Consider the following 27260-nt stretch of genomic DNA (forward strand, 5'->3'; position numbering starts at 1 on the left):
GTAGTTTTTTTTTTTTTAAAGAAATTGATCTTGAAGTAGGAGATTTTTTACAGTTCATTTTTGATATAATACTATAAAGAATAATGTGAAGAAACGTATATAACGTGAAGTGTAAAGAAATAATATGTCTATGCGATGTATTATTGAAAAATTAATCTTTAAATGGTTTTTTTCAACAATTTTTTAAATAACAGGATACATGATTCTTTTTAATATAAGAAAAGTTTGATTTTGAATTTTAAAGAAATAGACAAATGAAATTTCTTTAGAAATTATTGTTGAATAGTTTATCTTATTTTAATTTTGAAAGCACATATATTCGTTGATGATCGTTCATGTATTATTTCTCCATTGCGTTCAATTTTTTCACAAGTTGAGTTCATTTTGTTTTTCTTTTATTTTTGTGTTTTAATATTTTAAAATTTCCTCAAAATTGCTATTAAATATTAAAAGGAAATTATTAGCTACGATTTTCACAATTTTTAATAATAGTATTGTTGTTATTCTTAATCGACATAAATGGTGAAAATCATTTGATATTTCACAAATTTTTCTGACTTAAATCTTCACAAATTCTAAAAGTTATTTCCTAATATTTTTATTTATTTAATAAAAAATTTCTTAAATAATAATATATATAAAAAAAATAAATTAAAAAGCTCGAAATGATTCGAAAATATATTAAAAAATATTTGAAATATGATGATATAAAACATTTTGCGCTCTTTAATCTCTCTTCACCATAGTTTTGAAATTTCTGTCCTATACAATAGTAAAACGCATAGTAATAATAATTAAACTCAAAAGACAATTTTGCAGTGAAAATATTATAAAAAAGTTTACAAATAAACCATGTTTATACTTAAATAATAATTGTCTCTCTATTTTAAAATTTAGCAATACTTAAGCAATACTTTTCACTCGGAAACTATGATATTAAACATAAAAAGTTTTTCTCATCCTGCAATTTTCTTCATCTTTTAATCATCACTAAGTCCTCTAATCATTCTACTCGAGACTGGTGGTTCATTATCCGACCACCACATTTTACACACGTAATTGCAAAAATATTCCTGTCAAGAAATAGAAAAACAGGATCGTAGCTTGTATCAAAATGAAAAATAACGACATCGCCAAGTCTCGACAAGCAACCAAAATTCACCCAACCACATCCGCAAAGAATCCCAGATTCCGAAGGCAACGAGAGTTCTTCTTTTCGTATCCAACGACACGTGAAATTTCTGTGATAACCTCTGTCTCTGTTTGTTCTCACAACCGTTTGAGCCAGAAAAGAACGATCAAACGCGAAGACGGTCGAAAGGTAACAAAGCTCGTCAGCTTAGATTGATTTTCCACGCGTAGAACAGTCTACCATGCTCTCTGCAAACGGTAGTTTGGCTTTATTTGCCAATTGCATTTCTTTTTGACGTTTGTACACGAGATTCCACGAGTTTCTTATCTATATAGTTGATTCAACGAACTGAGACAGGAAAGAAAAACAAATCAGTCATGTGATGAAATAATTCCAGCTAATGGCTGCCAAACATTGATATTCTGAGAGTTGAGAATTACGACACGTTTCACTTGAATCGATCATTTTTTCAATTTCGATATCACAAATTTTTTCGAATCGAGATATTAAACTATGTGGAATTAAGAGAGTTTTTTTTAATTTCGAATTTTATTTTTAATAAATATAATGCTTTCAATTTTTGCAATCTTGAAAACTATTTGTTGGACTTGCTTTTCTTTTTTTTTTTTTAATTTTAATTCGTATAATTTAATTTGTATTCAAATATAATATTTTTATATCTTGAAAGTTATATTAATAAGCAACTATTAATTTGTTTATAAATTATTTTGTACGTTTATTATTACATTATTTATATTTATATTGGAAATATCCAGACTATTTAGATATAATAGAAGCCCAACTTTACTAATTATGATTTTCACCTTTATAATTAAAACAATTTGAAGAAACATTTTCTTTAAAATGCATAAAATATAATACATTAAATACTATAAATTTAAAAATTATTTTACATTCATAACAATATTTAATGATTAATGAATTAATTTTTAATTAATTTATTTTCTATTATAGATACAATATACATTTCTAATTATATTATTATACATATATTATACATTATAAAATTCATAAATGGAGTAATGCTTGACAGTAATTCAGATAATAGGGATTCAGTTAAAATTTGGATAATCAGACATTGCGTAAAATTTCGTTCATTTAAACGGACTTCTAAAAATAAATTCGAATATCTTGTTTCATAATATGTATTTCGTTCTGCCCATAAATGAATCGATCGTATGCATTTGTTTATCGATTCAACTCTCGTGCTCATCTTCGCGGAGAAACATGTAAAGTGTGTGTAGAAAAATGGCAAGAGAGGAACGAAGATGAAGAGAAAGATGGACAAGATGGTGGGAAGGGTGGAAATCTTGGGGAAGAAATCGAAATTGCAGGTTTTCGTCGAAACGCTGGACTGGTAGGACGTGACCGAATTGCCAGAATAAGGGATGGCGCGTGTTCCAGGGCCAAGATAAATAGGATATTCCGGATAAATGCTTACCTACGTGCTTTCAAATGGTATCGAGTGTTCTCTACCAAGGGAACCGGCCAGGTACCCTTCCTCGACGCTCCAGGAATTTCCCTACAAAGCCTTTCTAGGGTGACACACCTTCTGGCGTATCCCCCTTCTGGCTGTGGCCGCTGCACAAGACCCTGGCATTACTCAGCCGACATACCGCGGGCTAAATGAACCGAATAATTGCTGCTATCCCCGGCTAGGGTTCCGTCGTGCTCGTGAATCTCTTTTGCCTTTCGTCGTTCTCCTTTATACCCCTTTCGGGAGTGATTATACGCCTTGCTTCTGCGTTGAACACCTCGTGCGGATAGTGAAAATTTGGGATTCAAATTTTTATTCTTTAATTCGTTTGTATTATCTTTTCATCTTTTTTTTTTCTTTTTTGCTTTCGTCGTTCCCATTTCACGAATGATTATACGTTTCGCTTTCGGCCTGCACGGAGATTAAGAATCTGAGATTCGAATTTTCATTCATTCAATTTGTCTGTATGGAGTGAAAAGTTTAAACCGAACTATCGATTGATATTTTTAAAAATTAAAAAAAAAAATAGATATAATTAAATTATATGCTTGATTATTATTATGAATGGAATTAGAAAAACGATTTGGTTATCACGATTTCTGTCAATTATCAAAAATTAGAGAAGAAGTATGAAATAATTAAATTAAATTACTTTTAAGATGGAATTTAAATATTTATCTTATTTTTCAAATTATACGTTTATGCATCTTATTTATTAATTTAATAAATATTAAAAATATTAAATTTCTATGTTATAAAAAATTAATAAAATTTTACTTAATATTTCATTTTTTAGTATCTTATATTTTATCTATTTTTAATATTATATAAAATATTGAATATTAAAGTAAATTTCTCATTTAATTTTAATAATAATTATCCTAAAGACAGATTATATCTGCCTCGTGTATATTTCTTAGAATGAAAATTATAATAAGAAGATGTATCATCGTATTTATCAATTTAGAACAATTTAGAAAGAAAAATTTGTATTCTATTAATATTTTTATCTTTATTAAAAAAATCTATTTGCGTATAATATCTATTGATCACAGAAATTATTGATAAATCAGTGCTCTACATTGATTTAAGATTATTTTTTTATTCCAAAATATTCATAAATTTTTATTTATCAAAGAAATCTTTAAAAAAAAAAAAAATTATCTATAAATTCTCTTCGACAAAATTACTGACGCAACGTCTCGAAGGTTAGTCGGGCATTAATCAGAATCTGATTGCAACACGTCGAATCGTTCGATACGGTGGAAAAAGAAGGGCGGATGAAATTCTCTCGTTTATCATCCAACATAAAAGACGTAGGTCGGATCGAATTTTTCTCAAAAACCCTTTTGAGAGCGAACGAACTCTTGACCAGAATCGAGTGACCTTTCCTGTCATAATGCCAAAGTCACTAATGCTCTCGTGCAAAAAAAACAAATGCGTCACGCCAATTCCCCGATCCCTCAACGACATCCTTGTCAAACTGCTGTCAATTGCATGTTTGACGGAACAACAATTTTCGAATATGATTCGATTATCGTTCGCGTGATAAAATGCAGATAATGAAAAATTGTAACTTTGAACAAATTTTATTTGTAACAACTACGATTGACTATTTGTTATTAACTATACTGGTTATTAAATGAAAGATGAGGGGAAAATCGAAATTTCATTTTCATGATTTATCAAAAGTTAAATTAATTTCTTGCGTCTAATTAAAATATATATTTTATTTTAAATTTAAAAACAATTTTGCAAGCAACAATTGTTCTTGTATTTAACGTATTAATTTTTTGCTTATTTTGCTTTATTGGATACAATCATGGATAAAATTTTTAATTATATTACATTGTAATAAATTTATTATGTAAATGAACTCATTTAAAATATGTAGAAACTTTATAGATATAATTAACTTTCTCTATAAAAATAATACAAAACAAGGATTTTATATATTTCAAAAAAATTCTAAAACACGTTCTCTGTAAAAATATTTGATTATATTTAAAGTCTTCACGGATTGCGGGATTTTTTTTTTTTTTTTTTCTATCAAAATTATTCGACGATTCTCATAACACGGAGCATGAATTTTATCAAGCGGCTGACGTAAATATCGATAAAAGTTCCATCGACCAGTAGAAAGACATTTTCTACTGGTAAAAAGCTTGTGCCGTGAGATAAAGGAGGACAACGCAAGCGAGGGAACGAGACGGAGGAGGGGTGGATTGCAAGCGGGGGAGAAGTCGCGGAACCTAATTGCTTGATCGACAGGAACGTCGTCCGGACCTGGACGGAGGAAAATTTCTCCTCGATCCTTCAATGTCGTCGTCAACGTCGCGTCAACAGCACTCCATTACGAGACCCGCGATGACGACAATGTTGGTGGTTCTCCTTCCCTCTCGATCGATCCCTCCGCTGTGGTACGGTGCACTTTTAGTGTCTGCGTCTATCCGGCTGACGGGTAAATATGGGGTACAACTTAAATTCGGCGGGTTATCGACCATGCGACACGAGAATAAAATTCTTGCAACCAGTTTCGAGTTTATGTATTCCGTAAACAACATTTTCGAATCTTTAAACGCATTCATTTTGTTTCTACTTCTAATACGTTCAAAAATAAAATAGAATTTAATATTTTTTTTTTTTTTATTTAATTCTTCATCATTCCTCGATTATTTTTATTTGTTTGATCCATAATTAGAATCATCTTACAAATAATATAATAATCATTCTTCTTGTTTTCAATCACTCTTGCTTATCCAGAATTAATCTATATGGATTAATACTAGAACTAGAAATGTAATATAAAACTTTATTATTACATTTTATTGAGATATAGGTAAATACAATTACATATTTAAGATTATTGGTTTATTTTGCAGAAAGATCAGCAAGAATATCAGAATCAATAACAAATATTGAACTATTGAATAGTTAAATTGCATTATCAAGTTAAAATGTTCAATCAACGTTTAACTTAAAGAAGAAATTTTAAACAGAATAAAAGACACGATTTATTCTAACAAACTGTACAATTGCTATAGGATCATATATCGCAATAGCAATCAGCAAACTTATAGATATTACAACCATGAACAAAGTCAATGATTGGAGCACGGTAGCCGCATCTCGGTCTAACTTTCCATTCGTCGGTAGAGCATAAAATGAGCCGCGAAAATTCCGCGGTAATGCTCGTGTAATCCGTTTCGATCGTCGCGCGCTCCTTTTAATGGGAAAACTTTTCCTCCCGCAACCCGCCGGGAGATAACGCGTTCATAATTGAAATCTCGTCCGTTCTCTGATCTCTACGTGGCGGAACACCGTCCAAGGAAAACCCGTCTCCTTTTAATTTTTTAACCGTTCATACCAGTTTTTACATCCTTTTAAGCATCGCGTCGCGCGCCAATAGCCGCCCCTTTCTCGCTCGAAATTGCGCGGCAACCAGACACGTATACTTGCTAAGTTGTTAAGCGAACTTTTTATATCTTCTTGCTTACTGTTTTTCATTGAAACGGTATAAAAGCGGGGGGGAGGGGGGGAGGGAAAGAGGAATGGGAAAGAGAACAGGAAGAATAAAATGATGTATTTATATCGATTTTACTTTCTTATAGTAAATTGTGTGTAATATTATCATATCGAAGGTAGTCGATTTTTAAAATAAATTGAATTAAATTTTCACTCGAATTAATACCTTGAGCTTTACGATTCGAAGATGCATTTCACAATTTCGACTAATATCTCATTAAGCTAATCATTATCGATATAATATCATTATATAGATTAGTTTAACATCTACAGTATCATAATTTTGTACAGAAATTTATCTAATCTGAAAATTCTGATTTAGATGAAAATGTATGTACGTAGTTATAGAAGTTATATTTATATATCAAGTAATTCTTTTTATCGACAGGATATTTTTTTGAAATATTCTAAATATTCTAATGTTTCGTTAAAAATAAAAAATTACTATTAATTTTTAAAAAAAAAGAGTGTTCAATGTTTCACGACACATATATGTCATTGCTAAATAATGATTGTATTAAAATTAAAAATCTATTGAAAAAAATTATACTAATTTTACATTGAAAATTGTTCTTGTAGTTCTTCAAATTTATTTTTTTCAATAAATCATTTAAAAAATCATATAAAAAAACAACCCTCTCTTTATTTCTCATCTCTAGAAAAATCCATCTTACCTTTGCTTAATAGATATCTCTGATTAAAATCTATTTGGATCATTTCGATGTAATCAACATCAATAAAATCGATTAATAAATTCGTCCAAGAGAAACGTTATTGTACTCACTACTTACTTTTCGCAACATCCTCCACTCATGTTTTTTTTTTTTCTCTCCAGTCGAAAAATATTTTCGAAATAAACTGTCTCTTTATCCTCCACACAAAATTTCCATCTTGCCATCAACTTCAAATTTAACATTTCACCGACTACGTTCCTCAAATACTTACCTACCCTTTTAAATGCAATTTCACCCAATTCACTCGCCTCTATTAACACCCACTATTCCACTCCCTCTCGCTCCTCCCTCCTTCTCCCCCTCCCCTCCCCTCCCCCCTCAATAAAAATAAACGTTTCCCACGAAAGACACACCGTAGACACATACAGCTGCTCGTCCTGCTCGTCCTGCTCCACCGACCAGGATCTCGTGGCCGGAATATTTGCAATTTAGATACGGCTACGTAGAGTGCAAGCGACACGACGGATTCGTCGCATCCGGGAGACTACAGAGAGCGCGAGGGGGGGGGGGCCAGGAGAGGACGGAAAGAGGGCGAGAGACAAATGTTTCGGGAGGGAGGGGAGTTGGTTGGTTGCTTGCTCGCAGGCGTCGCGATGTTAAATAATCGCGTCGCCGGCACGTTTTCGCGTAACGAGGACGTTTATCAGGATCCAGCAACCGGGAACTGATTTACAAATAGGCCCCGAGAGGCGGCACCTCTCCCTTCGAGCTCGATCCTTCGTTCACCCTCTTGCTCCTTTCGCCCTGGCAGAGACGAATCAGCCTGAATTTTCGCGCTGCTGCCTCGATGGAGGACGCTCTCAAGTGTCGTTGCGAGACGACGAGCCGACCTTCCCTCCCTCCCCCCTCCTTTCTATGATGAAACTTTCGTCCCTTGGATTTGTAAACGCCTTCGTAATACGGCGTTCCGCCGATGGAGGAGTCGCGAGGGTGGTCCACGTGTAAACAGGCTTGGGCTCTTGTTGGACGACATCTAAATTGAAATTAAAATTGTAGAAGCTTTTTTTGCACTGGTGATTAGAGAAGATGTATTATATATTGGAATAGTAACGAGTTGTTGGAAAGGGAGGAGAAAAGTGAAGTAAGAATATAATGGATTGTTATGGGAAATGGATTTGCATGAAATATTTAGCGATTACAACGTAGAGTGTGATTTCTTTAGAATATATTACTGCGTTTATGTTAAAAATTCAAAGATGATTAATCATGGATATGAATATGGATATAAATCATGTTGAAAATTTTTCATTGAAAACAATACTTGACAGTTTGTGACCACGTCAAATGAAAAATTAAAAATTCCTTCTGAAAGTAATAAATGGTTAATTTATAAGTCTCGTGCTTTTAAATGTTTGCACAGTGTTGTATTTATTATAAAAATGCTCTATGCTTGAAAATAAATGTATATATAAATATCTTTTGTACTCACATGTATATTTTATATTTGTGACGAAGTATTATTGTTACTAAAACTATCATACACAATATGTAATATAAAATATAACATAACAGTTCCAAACACAAAACAACGAATGCAATGAAAATACTAAAATTTTAAACAGATTGAATTAATATAACGAAACTCAAACATTTTATTCTCTTTCTACACACGAAAAAACATCGATTTACGTTCAATTGAAAAATAGAACATCTAGTCTGCATTAGGGAAGACAAACAGCACCCGGTGCTCAATCTCTCTCTTTATTTACATTTGGAATACTACGAATCCTAGAATTCACTACCAACATTTAAATATCACTCACTCCTTCCTCAGTTCTTCTTCTTCCAATGCAACGTTTCGAATCGTCCAATCCACGAATCTTGTTGAATCTGAGCGGTTCTCGCGAATAAAATGTATACGCAGACACATAAACACTTTAATCTGAAAAACTGGAACCAAAAAAAAAAAAAAAAAAAAAAATAATATTAATTCCGTTTGTTTTGAGGACGAGCGAAAGTCTTTTCCTCGGCGAAGAGTTAGCCCAAGAAAGGACCCTTCGTTTCGTTTTCCTTACGGTCGTTACACAGCCCTTCCTGAGTTTTTCTCTCCCCTGGGAAATCATTTTCATTTAAGATCAGCTATGACAACGCCTCGCGACCGAGTCGAACGCGAACTTTCGAATAAATTATTTTCCCCTACCTTCCCCTCTACCTCGTGTCGCCCATCTGTTCGTGCTGGTCTACCATCCATTTGGATAGTAGTACCTCCTCTTAGCGAAACATGTTTTGCAAACAGCTTTAGCGTCGAAAAAAAAAAAAATGCCCAGAGGAATGGCATCCCGGATGGCTGCTCGCTTTTACCATCAGACATCGATGTCAAAGAAACGAGTTTTCCTTGGAAGTAAGCTTCGTAATGTGACTTCCATGAACGCTATTGTGCAGTAATTAGTGTGGAAAGTAATTATTATTCGTTACTTTGTTGTAAAAGATGTGGAAGGAATTGCTTTTGAAGACGAAAATGATTATTTATAACAATTTTTATGCAATAATTTCCTGAACTTTGTTTTGTTAAATATTTTATGGAATTATATACAAAATTATTTCCCCCAAAATATTTTACGATTATTTAATTTTTCTTATAAGAAATTTCAACTTTTGTTAAATTTATTATTAACATTTATCATGCATTGTTACACAAGTATCACATCTGTAATAATAATTAATCAATTGTTAACAATAACGAAAAAAGATTGTTCTTGAATTTCAACGTTTAAAAATCCATCGATCGAAAACTTGATCTTATAAACCGCAGAAAATCTTCGAAACGCAAACAAGCGAGGCTCTCAGTGAAAAAGGTCCAACAATGTGGCGGCGTTATTTTCGCTCTCGATCGGTCGATTTCGAAAGTCGTTTCGCTTTAACGGTGGAGGACAAAACTCGTCGCGTGCCGCGAAATATATCGAAAAATACATTCGTTCTCGCGTGAAAATGGACAAAAAACACGGGGTGACACGGGAGAGACGAGAGAGTGACGCGGGGTCGGATCGTAGGATTTACGAAACGAGAGTATCAGCGAGACCATGACATGGCGAGCCTTTGCAGAATGGCCAACCGGCGTGAAAAACTCAACCTCGTCGTATTAGCAGCTCGATGCACGCTGTTCCAGCTACAATGGAACCAGCATTTGCGACAAATTCGAATTCCAAACATTCTCGCTATTGTCTCACGGAATGGAGGCGACCGGTTAAAGTCACTCGTTTTGAGAAAGCATCCACGAATGTCACTTTTGAACTTGCCACGATCATTGTTACCTCTTCTTTTCAAAATGAACGTTCCTTTGTGCCCTGTTTTCCTTGTTTCGTGGTATGTAGTCCAAGATTAGAGCAATTTGCACTCAGGTGTTTGATCGAACGATGATTTCATGAAACAATAATAACAATGATAATTATATCCGTTTAGTTTAAGTTAATTAGAAGATTGTAAAAATATATTAATTGTAATGATAAAATATGTATAAGAAAATCGATCGTAGTAAGAAGACGAAAAAGAGTTGATGCAAAAGTATATCGAATGAATGTTATTTTTCAAGATATAAACAATTTAATTATTGGGCTAAAATGCCCGTACATGTTTATGTAGTTCCACATTATATAATATTATTGTTCATTACAAGATCTTTAAATTTCAAGATTTCAAAGATTTCAAAATTTTGATGATGAATCTAATTTTGTTTTAATTTTTGGAATTACGAGTTTCACAGAGAAAAGTTATATTTTTAAATATTGGAAAAAATATCACGAGGCAAAACGGAATTGTTGAAATAATTTTATGTATTTTTCATATCTTATTTATTCCATTCTTTTCAAATATGCGATATTTGTGATATTTATAAATAATTTTTTTATAAAATGTATGTCCTCAGTTTTCAAGATTTTAGCTTGTCATTATCAATATTTCAGTTATTATTATTTATTAAATTTCAAAGGTTGACCAAAAAGGTTGGTCATTCAACTTTCTTTCCCAACGTTTTCACGTTGAAGAATGAATAGTTAACAGTGAAGTATATATACGTCATGTTGAAAGAAGCAAGAAATGGAAAATGCAGGGTGAGTTAGAAGTCGACTCCACGTTACCATAAGAAAGAAAAACATTTCGAGCGTATATATCGGGATCTTTTACTGCCGCTCACCTTTTACCTGGATTATTTTTTCACGATTTTAAAAACAAGACTTGATCCTTGTGCCTTCATCCGGCAGAAAAACATTTTAGTCGTATAATGTTTCTCTTTTACGTACGTTCTACGGGAATTATTTCGTATCCCCGTTTTTAAGAAGAAATGGAACGCGATCGTTTCTAAAGATCTGCACCGAGTTCTATTTTGATTTTTAAAAATTTCCGTCGCTGCGGTATTCCAGCAATGATTTCTCATTCCCATAAGAATATACGATTTCCCTGCACGTATTATCGACAAATCGTCGAGGTCGAAACCACGGGGGCAACGTAACGACCATAAAGTTCCATAGTGTAATGTGAACCAAAACGGAAACAAGCACAATCTATGCATAGCTTTTGTGTTCTTCTCCAACATGCGACTCTCTCATTGGTTACTCCTTTCGGGAAATATATATTGAGAAAATAATGTAATAATATTTGGAAAAGAATATTTAATTATATTTTGTTATTTTGATGAATGTTCATTACGCAAGTATTGCAAGTTTTCGTATATTTTGTATTACAAGTTTTATTATTATTGAAGGCAAAGTGTATATGGATATTTAAATGTATCATTAATATGATATAATGTACGTCACAATTTATATATAAGTTCTTTCTTGTTTAATCAATTTGTCGTTGATATGATTAAGTTGATTTACAAATACAATATTTACATATAAATTTAATAGAGTAATTATTAATAAATTATAATGTATTTATAAAAGTTTATTATAATAAATATTTGTACTATTTTTTTTAGTTAAAAATGTCTTCAAGCACGAAACAGAAGCTTTTTATCATATTTTCTGTTAAAAATTAAACCTAATTTTAAATTTTTAAAAAGTGTACAAGGTTAATCACGTACAAATTTTAAGAATGCATGGAAGAAATGTTTAATATTTCGAATTTTGAAAAGAAACTAAAAGAAACAGCATACACGTACATATATTTAAACGCACATAAAATAGAATATTCATACGGTTTCTTTAATCGTGAAAAACACAATGTCCAACACTTTTCGTTCAAGCCAATCGAAAAAAAATAGACACTATTTAAATATACTTCAAACACCGCTCAAGCACACTTCACATCGTTTTTCAACGCAAACTTCAAGAATAGAAAGCAATTTTCCCATTTGTTTTCTCTGGTGTTTTTCAAAGGATAGAGAAGAATAGACGATAAGAGAGGGTTTGAAAGGAGGGGAGAATGAAGCCTCGTTGTCAAAAACGAGTGTGCTCGAACGCGATCGAATTCACGGTCGCGTGATCCTCTATTAACGGAATCGGGAGTAAACGATGTCAATCCGATGCCAGCCATTAAATGTAATTTTTATCGATGCGATTCGTAATGATGGATATCGACGCTGTTCCTATCCGAATTGGACGAATTAACGTTAAATCGTGGAACGATTTTCAATCGAGCCACTGATTCGCCGCCATTGCCCGATTGCCATTTGCCCCAATACTCGCTATTTTCGGCATTGTAATGAGATTGCACGTTGCCCACACACGGGGCCAGCCTGTTGCGTGAAAGAACGCGAAAATGCCGCTTAATTATGTACGATTAAACGCGGATTGTACTCTCTCTCTCTCTCGAGTTAACCGGATCGCTGGAAAAACGATTTGACGTTTACTAACGAGCGTTTTATTTACTTTCGATGATATTGCACGTATAAAAACGAAAATGCGTCCACGATTGCGGATGGAAAATACGAACGAACGATTGGAAGCGTACGATTGTTGGCAGACAGAGATAAATTGTGAAAAATGAAAATTGATTAACAATTTTGAACAAATTGTATTCGATTCGAGATGAATGTAAATTCTAATATGTCTTTTGTGAAAATGTTGATGAAATACTCTTTCCCCTGAATCTTATATGTGTAAATGAATAAATTGAAATAAATCATTTCTCTATTCATGCATGAATGTCGATTTAATGTATAAAAGTAGAGCGGGAGTACAGAGATACAGTTAGATTTGTAGAGATTTTTGAAGAAAAGTATAGATTTTCTTTTAAAAATATCATAAAAATGTTAAACATTTTTCTTTAAGAGAATCTAAAATTCGAAAGATATCTTACAAATCTTAAACTTTTGAAAACGTTTACGATCCATAGGATTTAAAATACAAAAGATGTTTCTGGAAATTTCAAGCTTTTTGAGATCTTGTGTTCGATAGCTTTGGTATCCTTAATATTGAATTATAAAAATAAAATTATCCATGAACGATCTGATCATAAGATTATAATATTTAAAAGAAGGTATAAGATAGAAATTTTTTATATATAAAAAAATTATAATAATCTTATATTTCATAACAACAAAATTATAATTTTATACTTTTCTTTGGTGATGAAAAATGAAAAATTAATTTATAAATATTTCACCGTTTTATTCTTGTTAAATATCAATCAGATAAAATCGTTTATTAGATATTAATTTAACAAATATAATTTTGACATATGAATAATCCAATTTTTTAAAAGAGGATCTACACGGAATTCATCACATCTTGTACGAGATTATTCTTCCTTTGTATCGTGCACGTTAGACAATAAAGCATTTCTGTGATCAAATTCGTTTGTTTGACGTTTTAATATAATTTCGTAGCATTACAATGGGATAACACTGAAATGCGTTAATTATAAAGCGAATAAATTATTCTGACAACTTTATCATCTTATATTTCTAAAATATGCGAATAAATAATATTAGAATAACAATGAAATATTTTCATACAATACTTATTTTTATTTAACCCGTTATATCTACCTTCTATTCACTAATTTAATTATTGTTGAAATATTGTAATTTTCTATTCGAATCTCATAAAAATAAAAAATATTAGTGAAGAAAACTGGGGGTGTATTAATAAAGAAAGCAAAAAATAATTATTTTATCCAATTAACCACGTATTATTATTATTATTTTATTTTGGATCGTACAAATCAAATTACTTCAAAAATCCATCTTACATCATGTTTCGGAATTCAAAAATAGTTTTCACACGAAATAGATCCCATGAGTTCAGTTTTACGTTCAGCTCTTCACAACCCCGATATCGTATTGGATTCAATGGATCCGGAATCGTTCGTATCGACTAACGCGACTTCGAAAATGCTGATATCAATTCCCACGAGTCTAGTCTTCTGTTCTGCATCGAATTTCATGTACTTGATATCGTCTGGCTCAATCAGACATTGGAAAATCTACAATTTTGCTTAATCCCAGAAACTCTTTGCCATTTAATTCGAATCGTATCTGATCTGAAAAAATCCAGTTCTTTAAATAAAAAATTACTATAAAAATGTCGAATGAACAATAAAATGTTTATGAAGAAATTGAGTAAATCAAAAGACGAATATTGTGGGGATGGAAATTTTTAATCAAAAAGGAATTTATAAAATTATTGTTTCGATTTAACGTTAAAAAAATCGAATGAATCGATAAATCTTTATTCAAATTTACAACAAATTTTTCAAATTTTTCGAAGCTGTTCTGGATTAGTAGAATATAATAATAAAATATAAAAGAAATTGTTAATTTTTATAAACGATAAACAAAAGTAAGGAGAAGTCAATATAACAATGATATAATAATAAAATTAACGATTCATTGATTTATTATAATTTATTTATTACTTTGTTATTGTCCAATATCAATGATAAATCGTTTATCATCACACAATGCAGAATTATTTTTATAATTTAAAAATAATTTTTATGTTGCAAGGAAATTATTCTTCTCTTAAATTATAAGGATTTTTTCTCTCTTCCCCTATAAAATTCCTAATTTATCCGAAAATTACGTATAAGAAAAATAAAGAATACGATCTCTCAAAGAATAATACCTCTCATAATTTTAAGTCTCAACAGTAATTACACACACTTTTTCTCTCTCCTCTCTTATCTTCATCATTTTTCCCTTTAGTTCTTTGTTCCCTTCCTTCATTTTCATTATTACGTTTTCGATATTAATCCTACAGTTGACTACGCGAAATCCCGTAAGATCCTCCGACTACGTTCCCTGCTCTCTTTCCTTTCAGTCGAGGCGAACGTCTTCATCATTCCTTTATTCTTCGTGCGCATCTCACTGTCAGGTACATGCCTTTAATCATCAACCGTGGATGGAAAAGAAAGCGGCCTCCTTTATCTCCGTCGATTTATCCTCGGACCACTCTTATATAATTACGCCTTTTTTCAATGAGAATAATTCGATTGATCGGGCCGATTCCCCCTTTTTTTTTTCTTCACCGTGACAGCCGCATACCTTCGCTTTTCGTATTTTCTCGATTCATTTACCTTCGTTAATATTTGCTGTCCGGGAATTACGATCCTCCTTCGTTTCGTCTCGTCTGATCAACCAAGATAAAATTTTTATTGCCAAGTTTCAATCGTGACTGCTTTGCTTTTATTGGTTAATCGAATCTTGAAGGGGAAAAGCTGACGGTCTACTTTGTTTTCGTTTTCAAATTTTTTGCAAATGCATTTCGTTTTGTTTCATTGTTGTGAAGGTAATTAATAATTAATATTCACTATTTCGATAATGGAATTATTGTATTAATTATTATACCTTCTTTTTTATTCTTCTTCTTTTCTAAAAAATCAAATCTTTCGATCTATGTAAAAAAATCTAGATAAACGAAAAAGTACTTTTGATATTATATCAACCAATTATAAAGCAATATCTATTAAAAAGCCCATTTCTTCAATAATAAATCGATATAAACTTTGACAGATTCAATGATTAAAATTGTTAAGAACAGTTACTTTACGATATAATTATCACTTTTCTTATATATTACGTTTCGATTAATAAATGTTTATTAATTTTTTAATTAAATTAGCTAGCTAAAACTATTAGATAAAATCCAACTGTAATATATCATGAAGAAACTTCAGTATTATATCAATATCATAGTTGAACGATACAAAGAATAAATTAAAATAATTGAATATAAGAAAGATCTCTTACCTTTTTGACAATAAAATAAATTTTACTCGTTCGAAAAATATTTTCCAATATTAACAAAGATTCCTCATTCTAATCTTTTCCATAGATCACGAATATTTCTCATCTTGGTTAACCTTCTCCCTCGATCGAAGCAAGGAGGGTCACACTAATAATCGCGAAGCTGGACCGCCGGCAAAACCGTTCGAGAAGAGACGCGAAAGAAAGCAGAGATAAGAGATCAGGGAGAAGGTGGTATCGAAGTGAAAGAAAGACAAACCTCTCGGCCGTGACGACTCGAAAGTTGGAACTGCTGTGGAAAAGCAACGGGGACCCCGGAACGAAACTAATCGAAGAGCGAGGACGACGAGGAAGCCTCTCATCCCGAAGGCCGCCTCCTATTGACTTAGCAAAGTTTGGATTGCCGTGCGGATAAGGCGCGCGGCAGAGTGACTGGGCGAACCGCGAGAGCTTCTGTGAAGCTTCCTCCCTGTCTCGTGTATACATATACCTGAAACTTCCGGTCTATGCGCGGCCTACGCGCGGCTGGCAAGTCGCGACGAGTGACGACCCACCCGGTTAAACCGTCGTTAATACCGGCGGAAATTTATCTGCGACGCGGAAAGCCGACCACTTTTGTCCACGTCGCCCGGTTTTCCGGCTTCCTGCAAAATTTCCCGTCCAGAGATGTTGATTAAGTTGGTTTATTCGCCGTGGAAAAGTTGATCCTTAATATCGTAGAGCGTTTGTAACATCGCTCCTAATGTTGATTTAATTTATATACGCATGATTTGTAATCCTCTCGATATAGTTTTTCGATTAGAGTCAATGAAGTTATTGTCATATATGTTTTGAGTAATTACGATTGTTATTCAAAAGAGATTTAGAATCGTATAAATGTGATGATGATATATTGTTTGTAATTATTGAAAATCATTAAATAAATTTCATTTTGATTCTATTGATAATTCTGAATTCAAAGGAGATTATTATTAATAAAATTGTAAGAATAAATGATACCATTGTTTATTGTATGTTAAGTATGTCGAAATTGGTATAAACTCTTTGCTTTTTAAATGACTTTTTACATGTAATCTTCACAAAAAAAGGAATCTTTTATAATAAATCTGGCACGGAACGTGCAAAATTTTAGTTAAATACGAAAAATAATTCTTCTTTAAATTGTTACAAAGAAAACTTTAAAAACCATGCAATTGAAATTATTCGAGAATTAGCATAATTTGTATATCTGTATAATATATTTCATGTAATTCATGTTATTTAAGAGTTATCTATGTATTGCTTTTTTATTTGTTTTAAATATAAATATCCTGCTTTATTTATTTTATTTGATCTAACGGAAACAACATTTCTTCTTTTTTATATTTATTCTGTCTTTTATTCTTTTTATTAACTTTTATTTCTATTACGAATTTACGAATATCTGTTGATACTACATTCTCCTTTTGAATGCTATGAGAATAAAGTCTGATTTTTATTTAAAACTAAATACGCCATTTGTCTTTTTGTACTTCTTACGAAAAAAATTCACAAGATTATCAGGAATAAACTAAAATCATAAATAAATAGAAATATAAATAATGATAATACTAAAATAATTATAAGAAAAAACACTTTTTCATTTGCAATCAATTTCTGTATCGATACAATAATCATTATCGATCTGTAAAATCTGCAATAATTATTACGCCATTTCAACGTCTGTAAAAATTAAAGATTAAATTGATAAATAGAATAAATTAGAAATATCTAATATTTGCTCATTTACCACAATAACGAGATAAGTAGAAAATGTTTTTTAATCATTGGTATAAAAGAAAATATTGTTACTTCTATTTTTTATTAATAATTTTGTAAGTATGTTTTCGAATTATGAATTTCCAATTTTATATTTTGTGAAATTCTTATGTAATTGAATGAACTTAAATCATTTAAAGTTATTTTAAAGTCATCATTTTTGAGTTATGACATTGCTACAGCATCGTTCGAACAAATATCTATTGTCGAAGAATACTATACATAAGGAAACTATTATATCGATTCACAAATTCGTGGATAAAGTGAGGTGCATTCACCATAAGATCTTATTGTTAATTTTTGGAATATTTAAGATCTATTGTGTATTATAACACAAGTAAAAAAAAAAAGCACGATCTATGAAAAATAATGCAAAATGAATTTAAAATTATTTGATATTTTCAAAATACGAAATATTAATTTAATTCTTAATATTATTTGACGTATCAATTAAGAAATCCCAGTATAGAGTTTTGAAGATATTATATATAGATTTTTTTGTACTAATACATTATATAGAAAATAATATAGTAAATTATATGAATTTCAACTATTGTAGACTATCATAAAAAAAAATTAATCTGCATTCGTAATTCAAAGATGAAGAATTTTGTAAAGTTTTTTCTTTTTTATAATAGAATACGTGAAATCAGACATAAATTGCATAGAAATCGTTCTTCTCTTTCGAGACGAAACTAAAGAGATTCGTGAAATATATAATGTAAAATATTTCACGTAGAAATTTTTTCATAAATAGGATTTTATGAATAAGATTTGCTTTGATGATAATTCAATTAGATATATATAAAAATTCAAAGAAAAGAAAATTTAAAAAAGGAAAATATAGATGTTAAAATACGTAAAAATACTTTCTCATTTCATCAAATTTCACGTACATTTATCGGATACAATGCATTTCTAAATAATAAAAACTCTTCGATGTTTTTTTTATTTACAAAGAAAAAATTAAAGAAAGATTTTTCAATGTCTTCTCTATTTTGTGTCAATTGTTTGCACGCAAAATCGAGTGAACAACGATGAATGAAATTGGTAAAATAATAACAATAGCTATTCCTAATGCACCCACATATATAACGAGTTAAAAGTGAAAGAAAAACAACTCCTGGATGTGATTGACGCATTAAGGAATTCGTGAATCAAAATGAATCAAAAAATCGAATTGCATTTAGTAGAAACGTTTCGTCTGCATTGATATCTTCTTTGAACTTTGTTGCAGATGTATTTTCATAAGTAATTATTACTTTTGAGAATATGTATTAAATGTGAAATCTTAGAAACCTCGTTTGATATAAATTCAAATGACTTTCAATAAATATGTGATCACTTTTAATAAAATATTTAGTAGAATTCTAAAGTGTCTTAACAATCAAGTGATCTTTCTTAATAAAATAGTACAATTTTATAAAAATTCTTAACAAATATATATATAAATATAGTGAAACTCTGATCTCTTTTGACTAAATATACAATGAAATTTTAATAACGCTTAACAAATTATATAATAAAATTTCCTACAGTTTCAAAAATTATTAATAGATGATAGATCATAGAATTTTTTAAAATTGGACTTAATGATTTGGAAAGTTAGAAAGTTTACTAAGTTACTACATATAAAAAAAAAATCTTGCAAAAATTACAATTGAAATCGCAAAATAGTAAGAATGGTTTTTACAATTTTTTTATAAATTTGTAATGAAAATTTAAAAAAAAAACACATTCTAAAGATTTATGTTATTTTATTATTAATATATATATGCTGAAAATTTTATTGAAATATTGATTGATGTAGAAAATAATAATTGACATCGAAAGATATAAAAATTTAAATTTTAAATCCAAAGTCACGAAAAACTGCAATTTTTATCATCTTTTGTTTGTAATTCATATATAGTCAATCGATTTTAATGAAATTTTTAACATGTATATAACTAATATAATTTTTATAGACATAGATAAAAAAATTGAAAAAATTTAGGGTGAAAGAATAGCGATTTTTTTTTAAATTATTTTTATCATCTAATAAATCATAATTCTTCTAAATCCTAAAAAAAATTCAGTTTTTAAGAAGTACACCAATACTTTTTGGACCAAATTCATATAATTAAATTCATATAATAAGATCTCTCTAATTATTCTCTCTAATTGCCAACTATGATTTTTTATTCAATAATAGAAGAGCATGTACATATGAAAGAATTTTAGAAAAATTTTTTCTGAATAAATAATAAATATTATAAATCATTTTGCACATAACAATTGCCTAATGTTTAATAAATTAAATTCCTTTATTTCATATCAAAAATATAAAATATATTTTTATGTATATTATAAAGATATGTATAAAAAATTTAAAAACAATAATAATTTAGATAATAATAACTTAGCAATACTAACTAAATACAGATAATCGGTTATTATTAAAATTTTATTACGTATAAATAAAGTTCGTGTAAACAGAATTCATATAATTTATTTTAAATTAATTGATTTTACCTATCTGTGCAATATAATAATTTTGATTTATAGACACGCTGCACATCTCTCACGTTAATTAAATTGAATCGTGTTTTCAACATGTAGAAATGATGGTACATATGAAACGCGAGAGCATGATTACAGCGAGAGGTGAATATTACAGGATTTGTCAAAATGACATGTCGGTTACCAGAAGCAAATGTGTGAATAGAAGTCCCCGCGACAAACAAGAGGTGAAATAAAAACTGCAAAAAGCGCCAGCTACTATTTAATTTAATTCACCAAAATCGTGACACATTTTCACGGGAAAAGCGGCTACTCACTGAGTCACGAGCCCAACGCTGACTTTCAAATGTCACCTCAGAGTTTCAGCCGTCTTTTAACTTTAAAGAAACTCTGCTTGGCAATGAAGATATTCAAGAACACAAAAAAGCCTGACACAATTTCGCTCTTTTCTATGTGTAGCGAAAGCTCAGCCAACTTGGACAAACAACTACAGCACTAAGAAAGAACTTCATTAAGAATTATACATTTCAAAGAATAACCTTCGAACTTTCTTAATTCGGATTCGTCCACGATAAAATTCAGACGAATAAAAAGATCTTAAAATTTTTGCAGGAGTAATGTAAAGGAATTCAACAATTTTATACGATAGAATTGGGGCTTTTTATATTAAAGGCAACGGAGCGAGCGCTTTGGCGAAAGACATGGAAAATCCGAATAAAGGAAGTAGCTGGCTCGTAATACAAAGAAACTCGCTACTTTTATATTTTGAAATTGGAATCTTCATATTAAAGATAAAAGAACTGGTGCCCTGCAAGGGAAGGATAGAGATAGAGATCGAAAATCGTTAGTTACGGAATTCAGATTTCATAAAGTTTCCTCATTTTTCTTCAATTTCGGTAATATTTATTAACGATAATACGTAATGGATAATAATTCTACTATTAGAAATCGCTGAATCGCACAGAACTTCTGTTATAATATCGTAAAACATTATATCTCTTCTGTCTGCACTGAATTTAAAACGCCATAGATCACTCACGATACAGTTCTAAATGCCAATTACACGACTATTGGCTCATGAGTTGGTCGATATAACACGATTTTCACCAACGAAACGAAATTTGATTCGTCGTTCTCGAAATTAATGACGAGGATAATGTAATACATATAAATATACACATACGGTACGATATAAAGACCGACGTGATGTCATTTAAGTTAAAAGTGATGTCGTTTCGAGACTCGCCGTAACAATGATTCAAACGACACCAAGTGGCTCTGTTAAGTGCACCCAATAGAGTCTGTCGGATGATGTCGTTAACTACGTTATTCCGTTGTCATTCAGCTAGCTACGAACCAATTCTCTGAACTGCAAACGATGGAGTCACCAGTCATGAAACATTTGTCCTGGTGATGAGGACATATTCGTTCAAGTTGTTCGAGAGGGAAACGTAACGTCTTTAACGCGATTATGGTGAGAAGAACGAAGAACGTGATATCAAGATCTTGTAATTTGTAATGACACATGACATAATGATTCGATTATTATTTTATATCATGTTGATGACATGGAACTAATGATAAATTATATTTAAGTTTGTAATAGACAAATTGTATTTATATACTTAAGATTAGTGTGAATAAAATATAAAAGTATAAATATGAAATTCAACAAAAATAAGATTAACTAATATTTTTTTTTTTTTTCGATAAGAATTAACCAGAAGAAAAATAAAATAATTTTCTAATTTTCTTTTAAATAATATTATAATAGCATGAAATATAATAAATTAATTAAAAGTAGAAAGAGAAAGTAGAATTTAATTTTTAAAATAAAATTAATTATTTCTGGAATGCATAGATCTCTTGTAATAATGTTAAATTATAACAACTTTAAAATTTATGTAAAAATTACATTAAATTTATGCAAAAATCGAAACGTTTTATTAATTTTAAAATAATTAAATAGCTGAAATGTAGACAAAGATAGATAGAATTCTTGATGGATATTAAATATCAACTTTAAATTTTTTCTTATAGATGGCCGAACAGTTAAACGAGTTCTCGTAGTAAGAAGAGTGTAGAACTGGTTATATGTTGTATCGTCTTGGTTGTATAAATCAAGATCGTACTTCACAGGATCATTTCTGTAGTAGATCTTCTCAAAGCTCTGTCCTAAAATAGAGTTGATGCAGCCACGATGAAGAAATATAGCATCTTTTCCTGAGCGTGAGAAAGACGTGAGAAAGTTGATTTTATTTCAGTTTCTCAGTCATCGATGATCGTTCACTTCTTATATTTACTATAAGGGGGATGGAAAAGATGCTTTCTGAGCGGTTTTTTTATTATTAAGATATATCAAATATAAAAAATTTTTTACAATATTTTAAGAATTTAAAATATTTTTATAAATCATAACAAGTATAACTATTTGAATACTGTTGAATTAATAACTACTATTATATAAATTATATTATATAAATACTAGATATTTTAAATATGGTTTTTAAATTTTAAACGTACATCACATACATCAAAAATGAAAAGAATTTAAAAAAGAAATATTTTTTTGTAAATAGAAAAAAAGATTTCACAAAATATTCAAAGATTCAACTCAATCCTGAGGACACAAACAACAAAAAAATCCAATCCACCTCGACTTCCGTTGAGATGACACAGATATAGTTCGCACAGAGATTCGTCGATCACGATCGACGGTAAGCCGATTAAACATTCATGGATTTGTCGTAAAAAAAAAAAAAAAGAAAAAAAAAGAAAAAAATAGAAAAAATAAAAAATACAACAAATACGCGTCATGCGTGTGTACATATATACTAGTACATATAATAGAAAGTAAAGGCTGACGGTAGAAAAAAGTGGGAGGGCATGCAACGCTCATACGGAATATTTATTATTGCTGCAGACTGGCGATAGTAAAACATGACGTTTCAATTTGAAGCGTCGCTGTAAAAGCGCGCTGCCCGTAATATCTTTTCAATTTTACCCAGGTTCACGTTGTGTCCCGTCCCCGTTCCCGATATTAGCCTGTAACATTTATTTTGAAGTAATACTTTCCCGAGGGCAATTTATCGAGTATTTCCCGCCGATTCGACGAACCGATACGTCGACAGTTTCGTCGAGCCTCGATTCCATAGCACTCGTACACACACACACACACACTTGCCTTCGCTCTCTCTCTATCTCTCCTGCTTCCGTCCCTTTCCCTTTCTCTCTGTGTCTCTATCCAGTCGCGTAGTTTGGCAAAGTATAATTAAAGCGACGGCCAGGTCGAACAAGGAACGCGAACAGTCCCGTGCATTACAACGGTTAGCAATTTCCATTTATTTATGTTGCTTGTAAATACGAGCGGTGCGCGCGAGCCGGCAAACTCGACGAGCGTTACCCATGCGTGATACGTGGCCGCAACAAGGCCGGCCAATTGTTAGCGTTTCCACGATCCTGAAATCGAGATCGATTATTTACGCGGCCAGATTTCTATCCAGAGTCCGATTTCCCGCGCGATCGACGCTGCGACACACTTCGTCGCTCGATGATTTACGAACACTCGTCGACGATAAGCCACTCCCCCCCTTCCCCTGTACAGAACCGTGTTTTAAACGGTGTCGCGACTGGTGTGCTAGTTGATTTTTGTGTTTTCGTTTTATTATCGTGTATAGTTGTAATGGAACTTTGACAATTTTGATACTGTGTCTGTGTATAACGCTGAGCTAAAATACTATGCGCCTCTTGCAATAGAATCGGACGATCGTGTGCACATTAATTGATTCTTATTAAATCGAATGACAGATTTAGAAATACGATTTAATCTCGTTCGTAATTAATATTTTGTATATCATTGTGCAATAAATTTAAAAAATATTAATGTTTAACATAAGGTGAAATACAAAGAATATTTGGTTAGAAGGAATTACATTATTAAAAACACAAATTTGTTGAATTTTATAATAAAAAAAATTATCATATATAATTTTTTTATAAACAGATTATAAACATCTCATAATCATTTTTATTAGACAGATTTTTATAACAACGCTGGATGAAATACTATTTTAAATAACGAATAGTGAATAATTCTATTTATTTTAAAGTATATAATATATAAAGTAGTATGAAGTTTTTAAGTAGTATTTTCAAAGTTTTAAATTTATTTTTAATTTATTATTATTATTATTATTATATATAAATTATTTATTAAATTATTTTCCTTTATTAATTTTTTAATCTTTCTTTATATATGTTATATATCTGAAATTATGATACCGATCAGTTTTTCTAAAAATATTTTTTACTATTATTTACAAACCTTAATTTCTTTCAATATCTCGACAATAAAAAATCTTAGATTTTAGTTCAAAAAATGAATCGAAAAATTCATATTATTTGTGGAAAGAGTTAATATTCTAATCTTGTTAATTTAAACAAGATTAATTTATTTTATATTGTAGTATTTCAGCACTGATAGTAGTAATAGTAATCCAATTTGAAACGTAAATGAAAATTACGCGTGCAAAAGTATGGTAAAATATCTCTAATTCTCCCATGAGAACGACTATCCTACGAGTACAAACATAACAATTTTCAAAACGCTTAAAACAAATTTTCCTTCATCTTAACATTGATTCATCTTGATCAAAATCCAAAATAACTCTTCTACTCTTTCTACTCAATATTGTGAACGGTGGAATTCTCCTACCCGGATCTTTAAATCGAGCGCATATACACATAAATCCTAGGACAAACAAGTTTCGCGGAAAAACGAGAAGAGGGATGAAGAAGAGGACAGCGAGAATCTTCGTCTCGAAAGCTGAAATATTCCAAAGGAGGGTAGGTCCAAATAGCTTACCGGATTATCCGATAACACCATTACACCGAGGTCATAAAACCATGAAGCTCAAGCCTCGAAAGAGATTCTCGTAAATGCGAGAAAAATAAATAATAAGCTTGGAACCGGCGTTGGAATTGGCGTTGTTTAGTAGCAGGAATATTGTGGACTAATGCCAGACCGATGCTAGACGACAAGAATCGCGATTCTCGTTGTAAATTGAGGGTAAGACGCGGTTGGTTGGGAGGGGAGGGGGGGATGGGATGGAGGAGGGTTGAAGAAAAAGCACGGGCGCGGGAAATGGCGCGGTGGATAAGAACGACGGACATTTCTCACGTTCGACGCTCATGAATCATGGAAGAGTAATCCTCGCAAATAGCTGTCGTCTAAGAATTTCACTAAACCCTCACCATCACGGCCGCTTTGACGCGGGACAGATATTACTTAAAAGGGTAATCATCGCGACGAGAATTGTTACGAGTGCTATTCGCTTGATCGATTCGTTTTAAATAATTCACGTGTTCGAACGTATTGATCTCGTCGAATATCGTCGAGGATAAATAATTTACGAATTTATTTTTGAATTATGCGGATGTAATTACGCGGCAAATGAAAGGATTAAATTCTTAACAAGATTTTTTAAGGTTTGTTCAAGATAATATTAATATTCGAATATTAAATTCAATAAAATCAAATCTTGTTCATGGAAAAGCAAGTTAAAAGTGTTAATCAATTAAAATCTTTAATTGATTAACGAGTGATTTGTTTATTGTCGTCGATAATTGCCAATTTAAATTTTTCACATCGATGAAATTGTTTATTCTTTTAATGCGATTCTTTTCTCCTTCAAATGTTGCATGATGAATCTAACGATGGTAGAATATTTTTGAACGTGAAAAAATGAAAATAAGTAATATAACGGGTATAATATCATTTCATGTTTGAATATATAAATAATTTATTTTTTATGATTTTCATTTCATTAAAATAAAATTTCTTGCAACTCGAAACTCCTTGTTCTAAATTATTTTAAACCTCGAAGAGTTAATGTCATCTGCAATTATATTGAATTTTTTGAAATCCGTACAAAGAAAGAAGTAGCCGAATTTCGATGTTAAATTATAATTTGTTACATTATGAATTTTCCAGGAAAAATTAACAATATATTGAATAAAAGGAAAAAAAAAACTTAACGAACAATTTAATTTATAAAGAAAACGTGTAAGGAACTTGACGTAGAAACGAATCATCACTTTCAGGATTGAAACTCGTTTCTCAAGCTCAAGTACGAGAAAGGGGTCATTAAGGTGAATTTCCACGGGATGGGATCAAGAATTGGTTTCCAGGGGGTGGCAAATGTTACCACGACAGCTGATAAATGGTAGATAAACGTTTCTTTTTAATGACAGCCACGGGCTCGCACCTGGAAAGGATTTCTCCGTCTGCTATTTTCCGCCCGTTCGTCAAAAAGAAGAATAGCCGTCCATGGAAGTTTTTCCTTGCAAATGTAAGATAAATAACGCTTATCTTTCTCGCGGGTTAGACTTACCCCCTCGTTTCTTCCCCTCTCATCCCATAAACTTCCCCGCTCGTTCGAACATACCAGCCGAGATAACCGGGAGAAATCCTGAGGAATTTTCAATGTGGCTCGCAACGCGTCGAATTTATCGATAGAATTCGAGGCCGACTATCCGCATCACGGAAAGGAAAATCGAAGCGGCTGTGCCCCGTGGAGTTTGTTAATGTACTATTAAAACTTTGTTTGTAAACATTTTTCACTTGCACTCGCGTGTGGAAAGCACGATGTGATTGTAATTTCACGTACAATGCAATGCAAACTGCGAAGGAAAAAAACAATGAAGTTATGTTTGAAGTGGAATATTAATGTACGGTAAATGTTTGTAAATTGATCGAGCGATTGATCGTCGCTTGGTTATCGATAAACCATCGAAAATCTTTTAAATTGTTGCTTTGGTAAACAACGAGGGGTTTACAATAATGCGAATGGAATTTACTACAATGCTAACAGATCTGCAAATCTAAAACCAAAATTTATTAATAATTATTAGATAGATTGGGTTTTTCCACTTATTAAAATCGGT

General features: G+C 31.2%; 1 long non-coding RNA gene and 1 other non-coding gene across 2 annotated transcripts; one reads left to right on the forward strand and one right to left on the reverse strand.

The window, feature by feature from the left end:
- Positions 1-13931: 13931 nt before the first annotated feature.
- LOC147656889 (uncharacterized) lies at positions 13932-16118 on the reverse strand. Its single transcript, XR_015293461.1, has 3 exons — positions 16020-16118; positions 14896-15399; positions 13932-14311 (listed from the first exon to the last, which is right to left on the reverse strand). It is a non-coding gene; the product is annotated as an uncharacterized LOC147656889 (long non-coding RNA).
- A 6319-nt stretch (positions 16119-22437) lies between these two features.
- LOC116414358 (small nucleolar RNA U3) lies at positions 22438-22653 on the forward strand. The gene has a single exon (XR_004224872.1). It is a non-coding gene; the product is annotated as a small nucleolar RNA U3 (small nucleolar RNA).
- The last annotated feature ends 4607 nt before the right edge of the window (positions 22654-27260 follow it).

Source organism: Apis florea, unplaced genomic scaffold (assembly GCF_048593485.1).
Source record: "Apis florea isolate Af1SG1 unplaced genomic scaffold, ASM4859348v1 contig_3493_pilon, whole genome shotgun sequence".
Classification (NCBI taxonomy): domain Eukaryota; kingdom Metazoa; phylum Arthropoda; class Insecta; order Hymenoptera; family Apidae; genus Apis; species Apis florea.